Raw genomic sequence first — 9,495 nt, 5'->3', positions numbered from 1 at the left:
GTCACTTCTGCCCACATTTCATGGGTCAAAACTGACACATGGCCATGTCTAGCCACAAGGGAGACTGGGAAGCATAATTTAGCAATGTGCCCAGGAGAAAAAGGAAATTGTTTTTGGTGACTTGCTAACCAGTGTCCTCCACAGTCTTTCCTTTTGGTCACATATCATCTGTTCCATTCTCTCTTCCTTTCATAGAACACATTATTTTCCCACAGGAGGCAACCCCAAGATGCATGGAGTCAGTGCAGCAGTACAAAGTTCAGAATCTTCAGATGACATGCATAGCGTCTGGATGGGGCTCCTTGTGGAGATCTGTGAATAAAAAGGTGAAGCTGTTCATCCCTTCTTCCTCTCAGTATATGATGGTGGATCAGAGATGGGATAGCTACAACAAAAACTCTCTTGGGACGAATATCATATGATATTGTTTATATGTGGAATCTAGGAAAAAAAAAAGGATACAAATGAAATTATTTACAAAACAAAAATACACTCACAGACATAGGAAAAAAACTTATGGTTACCAAAGGGGGAAAGGGGTAGGGAGGGATACATTAGGAGTTTGGGCTTAACAGATACACACTACTGTATATAAAACAGATGAACAAAAAGCACCTACTGTATAGCACAGGGAACTATATTTGATATCTTGTAATAACCTATAATGGAAAAGAACCTGAAAAAGAATACATATATATATATATATATTATATATATAACTGAATCACTTTTCTGTACAGCTGATGCATTATAAATCAACTATACTTCAATTAAAAAAACCCTGTTGGAAAATAAAAGGATGGAGGACATTCAGCAATTACAAGTTATTTAGCAACACAGTGCGCCCAGAAATTTAGAAGGTTTTTGATCTGTTAGCCTCTAGTCAGTTCTATGTAACAGTAAATATATTCAAAGCTCTGCCAGATGCCATGCTGCAGTCTTATTTATCTGCTTCTTTGCCCCCATGCCCTTCTTTCTCAATTTAACGATGGTTACCTTGAGAACAGTAGATTTGTGGGGTGGCCACACCATTAATGTAACCTTTGTAACAACACTGAGGTTTTAAAATAATTTAAATGATTGATTCTTATTGACTGCAAGTCATATTACAAAGAGTAATACAATATTAAGATATGTCACCTTCCACGTGCACCCCCATGTTCACTGCTGCATGATTTACAATAGCCTAGATATGATAATAACCTAAGGGTCTATCGATAGATGAATAAAGAAAATGTGTGTATATGTGAACAATGGAGTACTATTCAGCCATAAAAAGAAGGAATCTTGCCATTTGCAACAATATGAATTTTGACCTTAAGGGTATTATGTTAAGTGGAAAAGTCAGACGGAAAAAGACAAATCTTATATGCTCTCACTCATATGTGGAATCTAAAAAACTAAAAACAAAAATGTGAATTAATACACAGGAACAGATCGGCGGTTGCTGGAGGCTGAAGGTGGAGGTGGATGAAATGGGTGAAGGAAGCCAAAAGGTACAAACTTCCAGTTATAAAATAAATAAGTCATAGGGATGTAATGTAACCACACTGTCGATTTCAAAGTCGCTAACAGAGTAGATCTTAAAAAGTTCTCATTGCAAAAAATTTTGTAAGTATGTATGGTGAGGAATGTTAACTAGACTTGTGATCATTTTACAATATATTATGTTACCCATCTGAAAAAAATCATCTTCAGTAAATTAATACGCACTTAGAAAATCAAATGGTTACAGGTAAAATATAGCATATATAACTTTAATTTTAAAATACAAATTTTATGAAAGTTTAAAGAATTTTGAGAATTCGGGTAAGGCTATATCCTGAAATACAATGAAAAATATTCTTTACTCTGAAACAATGTCAGAAAAGAATACCCGAATTCCTCTAAAACAACTAGTTCTAGTTAGTTATCCAGTTGCTATTTTTTTGGTAAAATGAACAAGAAAACACATTTACAATTTTATATTGCAATCTTATGTCACGTAATTAGGATTGAAGAAATATTGTTGACATATACATTAGGTTGACCATTACTTATATTTTCCAAAAACAGTGTTCTTTCACTCATTTAAATTAAAAAGTTAAAGAACACCTTTAAATCTTATTCTAATGTTCTAAAAACGTTTGAAAGTATTTTTCTTAATTTCTAACACTGAAATCCAACCTAATGCCCTTACCATTAATTACCGTAACCAAGTGTAATTAGTATTTTGTGGTTTTAACGGCTTATGGGACTTAATTACATTTGAAGCTGTGATGAGGCAGCCCCCTCTCTCCGTTTGTTTAAAGGATCTGAAATCACATTTCTGCACCGTGGACATATTTTCTCTCTGCAAAACCAAAAGGTAATGTACTCTTTAGAAAATATATGCTGACAGATGGGAAGAAGAATTTTCTGAAATTCAGCTTGACATACTGAACAAATATCATCCACATCTGAACAAGTCACTCTGAAACTTGGTTGTGCTAAAAAAATATTCACAAAACCTATCTGAAAGTTCTCAGATTTCAAAAAACCCCCAAAGCTTTAAAGTGAGGTAGAATAAAGCCAGTCACATCCCAAGAATCTATCTAGTTGTGTTACTAAATTCCCTGTGGCAAATAAGATAATGAAACCAGAGCTTATGAGGGGACGAAATTCAGTAAAATGAACATAATTCTTCTAAGAGCCTATACCAGGAACCCTTGGACTGAAGACGTGTGATGAAAGAAGGCACCACTATAATACGGCTTTTTAAGCCTAGGAAAAGGAATTTCAAAATGAAGCCTGTAATTCCAATAATCCAATGTACTTCCGAGAAGCTCGGATGTTCCAAAGTAGGATTTGAAAAGATTAAGTTGTAATAAAGTGACTGCAAATGAAAGAGGACAGACGATCTTGCTAAGGCTGCTAGTAACCAAGCTTCCTGAATCTTCGAGCACTGTTTTCTTAGAAAAGCCTGATTTACAAGGCTTTTATTTGGACTCTTGAAAGTTGTTAGATGTCCAGTTGTAAGAGAAATTCCACATTATTTCTGGAGCTTGGATTTTCAGCACATCCTTCAGGCATGGAGTTTTTCTGGATGCGAACATTACTAGAATGAAGGCAGGGCCCTTCTACCGTCTGTCCAGTGGCGGCGGGCGCTTGGGACGCCGAGGCAGACGCACGGTCTGCGGTTCTCTGAGGACTGGCCTGGCCCTGGGATGCTTTTTTACTGATCCAAATTTATTAGCATCAGGACTGTGTTTCCTCTCATGATCCCGAGTGGAAGGAGGCCTCACAGTGGTGTCAGGGACAGCGGGAGACACTGTCACACCCCTTCGGTCAGGGCCATCACCCTCAAACTCCAGCACAAGTGACTCTGGTCAGCCCAGGGGCAGCGGCAAAGCTGGGTTTCAACAGGCTTTTGTGTTCAAGTATTTTCTGAAACTGTCTTTTAAAATTTGGGGTCTTAAGTTTTCATACAGCTTTTCTAGTCAGGCCCCCTGACTAGAAACTGGGGAGTTTCTGGACCCTCAATTTCTGCTTGCCAACTGGCCATTATCTCCTGAGCTCACTGCTGGTGAGACAGGTGATTAGGCAGGACTGCTGGTCCTGGCTGATTAACAACCACAGAAAGAAAGTTCCAGACTGTTAAAAAAAACAGGTTGTTTCTCTTATCCCACAGCTGGCTCCTTTGTTCCAAAGACATAGCCATACAACAGGACATCACCATACAACGGGACATCTTATGTCCCACATCTGCCACAGCAATGCCAAGGACAGACCCCAGTATCTCTTTCTTTCTTCTCTTTTTCCCTGCCGAAGTTTCTGTTTTAGGGCTGAGCTCTGTGGGAGGAAGGACCCAGTATTAGAAGGTGATTGGCCACTAAAATGAAAATAATGATGGCAGAGCTTTCCAATAAAAGACCCTGCAGCGGGGTCGGGGGCTGGAGCTGTCTCGACCAGCTGCTGGCTGATGGCTCCCTGCTCCGGTGTTTTCTTTTAGCTTTTTTTCCCCTGCTCTCTCTGAGCAATAAAGCAGTTCTTCCCCCCGCCACCACTTTATCCGTGTGCATCTACTGAGAACTCTTTCTCAGTTGGCAGGCAAGGACCCATAGGTTTGAGGGGGACTTGCCCACCTGTTTGGTGGTTTCTCCAGTTGGAGATCTCTCTGTGCGCTAACACCTGCAGCACAAAGAAAGCAAACACACAGTAATTCTCTTCCCCACCGCTCCCTGCAGAGCTACGGTCTCAGTAGGCATGGGGCCTGCTTTCCAAGTTATCTCAGACAATAATTTTACCACATGTTCTGCCCCTGTTTATAATTTGGGTGCCCCTCTTTTCAGCTCTGTTATAGATTTCTTTGTAATGAGTCTTGAAATCAAATAGGGTTAAGTCTTCCAATTTTGTCCTTTTTCAAATCTGTTTTGACTATTACATGTCCTTTTGCAGATCTACCTGAATTTTAGACTCATTTTTTTTCAAATTGCTGCAGAAGAGCCTGCTGGGATCAGGAAGTGAAGCTGGAGAAGCAGGGGTCCAGGAAGGAGAGCGTGTGAGTCGGGAATCACTAAGCAGTCTCGTCAAAGCGCTGGCAGGGTGGACGGGCCAGAGCTGGAGGGCAGTCTGCTGAGGGGGTGAAGAGGGCTGTGGAGGGCTGCGATTGGTCCTTGCGATGGCCTCTGGGAGTTTGCATTCTAGCATCTGGTCGTGGGTCACTACTGGCCAGCAGGGCAGGCAGACAGGAAGAAGAGCTGGACCCGGAGGTTGAAGAGGCCGCAGAGCAGGGCAGGAGGGAGAGCACAGACTGGCACCTGCCGGCTGCTCTGTGCCTGTCTCTCCTCACCTCTAACCATGACGACCTTCAGAGCATAAGGGCCACTGCTTCCTTTCACTTTCCAAGTCTTGTGCAAGTTTCTGACCCAGAACCACATAGGGCAGGGGGTTCTAAAATGCAGTTCCAACTGAGCCAGGCTGATGCAAAATAGAAGCACTTTCTCTTTGACTGTTCTCTCTGTGTCACCATCTTTATCCGGCTAGCTTCTGACTTCTGTTGAGGCTACACCATTAGTTCTGCATGGTGATCTCTTCCCTTTTCTACCATTGCCCTTCTTTAGTTCAACCCTTCCTCTGTCTTATGTCTGAATTACTTATTAGCCTCCTCACTTGCACGTACACTAAATCTGGCCTTGTAGGTTGGGCACTGCACCACTCCAGGGGCGCCATTCACAGACCACATTTAATGCCTGCCCGCCCCTGTGGTACAGGCTGCAACATGCCGAACTGTATGTAGTTGTTCCATCTCAGATGTAGCCCCATTTCTTCCGCCCAGTAACTTGAACTATCCTTTTAAAAGGCAAAACTGGCCGTGCCATTCTTCTAAGATCCTTGGCCTCCCCTGACCATCAAGGTAAAATTTTAACTGCTTAGCACAGCATAAAATCCACTAGCAGATGAGCCGAAGCTCTGGAATCAGCATTTCTAAACTGGAATTTTATCTTGGTCATTTGTGAATATATGACCTTGGGCAAGTCACTTAATCTCGCTGGGCTTGTTTCTTTAACTGTGAAATGAGGGAAGAGGGTAAGAATAGTCCTTTCCTCATCAAGTTTTGTCATCAGTCATTGAAATGTTAAGAAGGAATATTCCTTCTGCAGTGCGGTCTCTCACTGTCGTCTGTCCCAACTCCATGCTTCAGCTAAACTGAACTCCTTATAGTAGGTCTCCATGCTGAGACCCCTCCTGCCTCTGTGCCTTTGCATGTGTCTGAATTACTGTTGTGTTTTCTTCCCCTAGAACCTGCTCATTCTCTAGGACTTAGTGACTCATCACCTCCTCCTGGAAGCCTTCTCTGATACCCTCAGCCTCAGTTAGTGGCTGCTCCCTTGGGCTGCCTCAGCAGTCAGTGCTTGATTATATCACAGTAAGTTCTCTTTTTTTGTTACTTGTCTATCCTCCACTATGTAAGCCATGGACTATCTCCCCTGCTAGACCATAAGCTCTGGACCACGTTTTCCTTGAGGGTGGGAACTGTTCTACTTGCTTTTATCCTGCGCTCTAGGTGTAGCACAGACTGAGTTCTTAAGAATGTTTGTCAGCAGAATCCTAAAGATGTTTAATTGAATTAATGAATGGTGGTGGATGATAAGGGCTCTAACAGGCATTGTTATACTTTATAGAGAAATATAAACATGATGGACAGTAGATTTGGGGAGAACGCGTAACAGCAGGAATTCTAGAGTTTTGGAATTTAGTGATTTGGTAATTTTCTTAACAGAAAGAGTGGCTAAGGGCATTTTTGGAAGGCATTGTTTACTAGCAATTGTTCAATATCCATTGCTTAAAGACTTTTATAAAAACATCATTGAATAATCCATAAAAAGTTTTTTAAAGAGTATTCCATTTGTCAGTGGCCAATGGTAACGCCTAGAAATAGAAAGTAGTTATCCTCGGCCAGTTGTGGATCAACATCCTGGGAACTGTTAGTTCTATAGCGTCTGTATGAGTTCAGTCATTTTGGCAGTGCACCTTGCCTCCGTCAGGAGTTTATTCCTGAAGCTTCTGACGGTGATCTTTCCATAAAGAAGATAAGTAGTTATTTTTTTCTCCAAAATTTCAGTTTTTCCTGTATTGAATATGTAATGAAATAAAGCTCATCCATAAAGATTTTTCAGATTTGAAATTTCTGGATCAATGATCAAGTTTCTTAAAATTTGGAATAAGAATATCAGCACATAGACTTAATATCAGAAGACATTGACCTTTGCCAGAAATCTGTCTCTTCTTCAAATGGGTTCTTGTTTTCGTATGAGTAGAAGTTCTAATAAATATGGAAATGCCACTCTCAGTCTCAGTATCGTGCTTTGTTAAGCTTATGATTCTAAGTGCTACACGACGCATCACAATTCTAAGATTAAGGAGTGACTTGCTTAAATATTTTTGCATCTTACAAATGAAGAAGAATATGAAAATTTCAGTAGAGAAATGGGCAAAGGGCATATTAAAGCAGTTAGAAGAGAAGAAATAAAATGGCCAATACATATATGGAAAAATTTGTATGTGGAGAAATGCAAACCAAACAATAATGAGATACTATTTGAACCTATCACAATAGCGAAGGGTGTGAATTTCTCTGCAATTGGATAGTATATGTGAGAAGTTTCAGAAATGCTTTTAGCTTTGACTAGGAATCCCACTTTTATTTATTATTATTTTTATTGTAGTATAATTGATATATAATGTGTTAATTTCTGGTGTACATCATAGTGATTCAGTTGTATGTATGTATGTGTGTGTGTGTATATATATATATTCCTTTTCATATTCTTTTTCATTCTAGGCCATTACAAGGTATTGAGTGTAGTTCCCTGTGGTATACAGTAGAACCCTGTTAGTCTATTTTATATATAGTAAGGAATCCCACTTTCAGAAATTTGTTCTGAGACAATAATAGGACAAATGAAAGGTATAAAGTTAAGCATATTCACTGCAACCTTGGTTTTAAAGTGGCTTTGGGCGGGTAACCCGCTGTTGCCTGGTTTCCGTGTGGAGGGACAGCCGCTTCCGTAATCCTTCTGGTTGACCCCCCCGCTCCTGTCCAGGGGAAAAGACGCGGCTTGCTGGGTTGTGGAGTCAGGGCTCTGCTCCCGCCGCTCTCACGCTTGGGACCCGGCGGCCTGCAGGGAGCATGCGCTCTCATCAGCTTCCGCCAGGTGGCGCTTTTCTGGGGACGCCTCCCTCCACCGGGGAGGCCCGAGTTTTCCGGCTCTGTCTGTGCCTGTCTGGGAAACTCCGTTTAATTCCAGGTACCGTGTTAGGAGTCTGAGTGGGCAGCATACCTAACGCATGTCCTCTAGCAAACTTCTATCAACAATAAGGCTGAAGTTTTGACTTCCATCTGGCAGACTCCTTTCTGTTGCTCCGTTGAGTATTGAACTGGGGCTTCTCGACATTCTCCAGAAATAACAGCAACAACAAAAGAGAATTTGGATACTGAAAAACATAGGATTGATGAAAAACATGTGTGTACAAAATTGAATATGATGCAGTGATTCAAAATGATTCCACTGATGCACATGTTGATTAATGAAGAAAAGACTCTAATATAGCATTTTGTATATGAACACACTTGTTATATACGTATACAGTTTGTTCTTTTTCCCTCTCACTCTTTCCTCGTCTATATTTTCTAAAGTTTCTGTGACTACATAAAACAGGTTAATTAGATTTTTGCCTGTGCGTGGGCTGTCTGCGCCGCCATGTTCACGGCGTTCACGGTGGCCGCTGGTGCTTTCCCTTATTCTTTTGTCCCACAGGCAGTTTCCCGGGCGGGGTGAGCAGGCTCTCGGTCACAGGCGGGAGATGGGGCATCGGGCTGGACTTCTCCAGCTGGCACCTCCTCACGTGGACTCTCACACAGGACCTGGCCCCCTCGAGATCGGTGGCTACGGACTCCATCCCTCTCCCTTCTCTGCCGAGCCTCACCTGGTCAGAAAGGAGCGCACCTGCGGGCTTAAAGGAGGCAGTGGTCATCGTGCTCCTCCACCAGCCCATTCCGTCCCCTTCCCAGGAAGCTGGGCTGCTGTCCGAGGAGAGCCCGTGCCTCAGTCCCCCCTGGGCGCGCTGAGGGTCGGGAGGCTGCTTCCACTGAAGAGACTGAAGCCGTAGATGGTAACCCGCCCAGGGTGAGCTGCTGCTGCACTGTTGCCTCTAACTCGCCGCCATGCCCAAATCGTCATCGTTCCCAGCGGCTCCTGGGAAGTGGAATTTTCCACACAAGTGACATTTCTAGATAACTAGCATTTATTCCTTTAAGAGCTTGTACTATTTTTCTTCATCATTTTTAATGGAAATCGTACCAAACGGCTTTCAATTTATTTCCACAAGCATTCAATATTTTCTTGATGACACAGCCTCATCCTTATAAAGAACAGACTTTGCTGTGCTGTAGAAAGGTCATGTTCCCTGAGCACGCTGAAACATGTGGTCCTGCAGAGGAGCCCCTGGTGTACTTTGGAGGTCATGCCCGTGTTTTTTGGATGGTTAGCCTCCTCTCCCCGCTGACAGCTGCTCCATCTGACTGTGTGTTCTGGTTGAGACGTGGCTATACTGAAATAGCATTTGCTTGGGAATGGCTCTGATTAGCATCCAGATTCAGCATTGTGTGGCAGACACATTTCTGCCGCTGCGAGGCCATTTCCATTTGGTTCTGAGTTTGCATCTGGATTTCAGCCACTTAGTTACCGTGGTCAGTGGCCTGGCTTCTGGTTGAATGGGCTATTCTTATACTTCACAAGATTTCGAGTCACCTTTTTGACAACCAAATTAAAATTCCCATTTTCCTTTCCAATTAGGCTTTCTTATAGATTAATGATCACTTACATTATAATTTTAGGAACTGTGGTTCAAACAAATGAAGTCAATTTCCTAATCTCATTGGCAATGAAATGTTTATGAACTTCAGGAGCTCTTCCTGAGGCTCTGACTGGAAATCGCAAGGTGTTTCTAAAAGAATTTTAAGGGGATAATTGA

The 9,495-nt window shown here is 42.1% G+C and overlaps 1 pseudogene; it reads right to left on the bottom strand.

The window, feature by feature from the left end:
- Positions 1-2,241: 2,241 nt before the first annotated feature.
- Positions 2,242-3,010, bottom strand: LOC102536827 (E3 ubiquitin-protein ligase RNFT1 pseudogene; annotated as a pseudogene).
- Between the last annotated feature and the right edge of the window lie 6,485 nt (positions 3,011-9,495).

Source organism: Vicugna pacos, chromosome 13 (genome assembly GCF_048564905.1).
Source record: "Vicugna pacos chromosome 13, VicPac4, whole genome shotgun sequence".
Taxonomy (NCBI): Eukaryota; Metazoa; Chordata; class Mammalia; order Artiodactyla; family Camelidae; genus Vicugna; species Vicugna pacos.
Note: the sequence above shows the minus strand (reverse complement) of the source record. Positions and strands in the feature narration are given on the sequence as shown.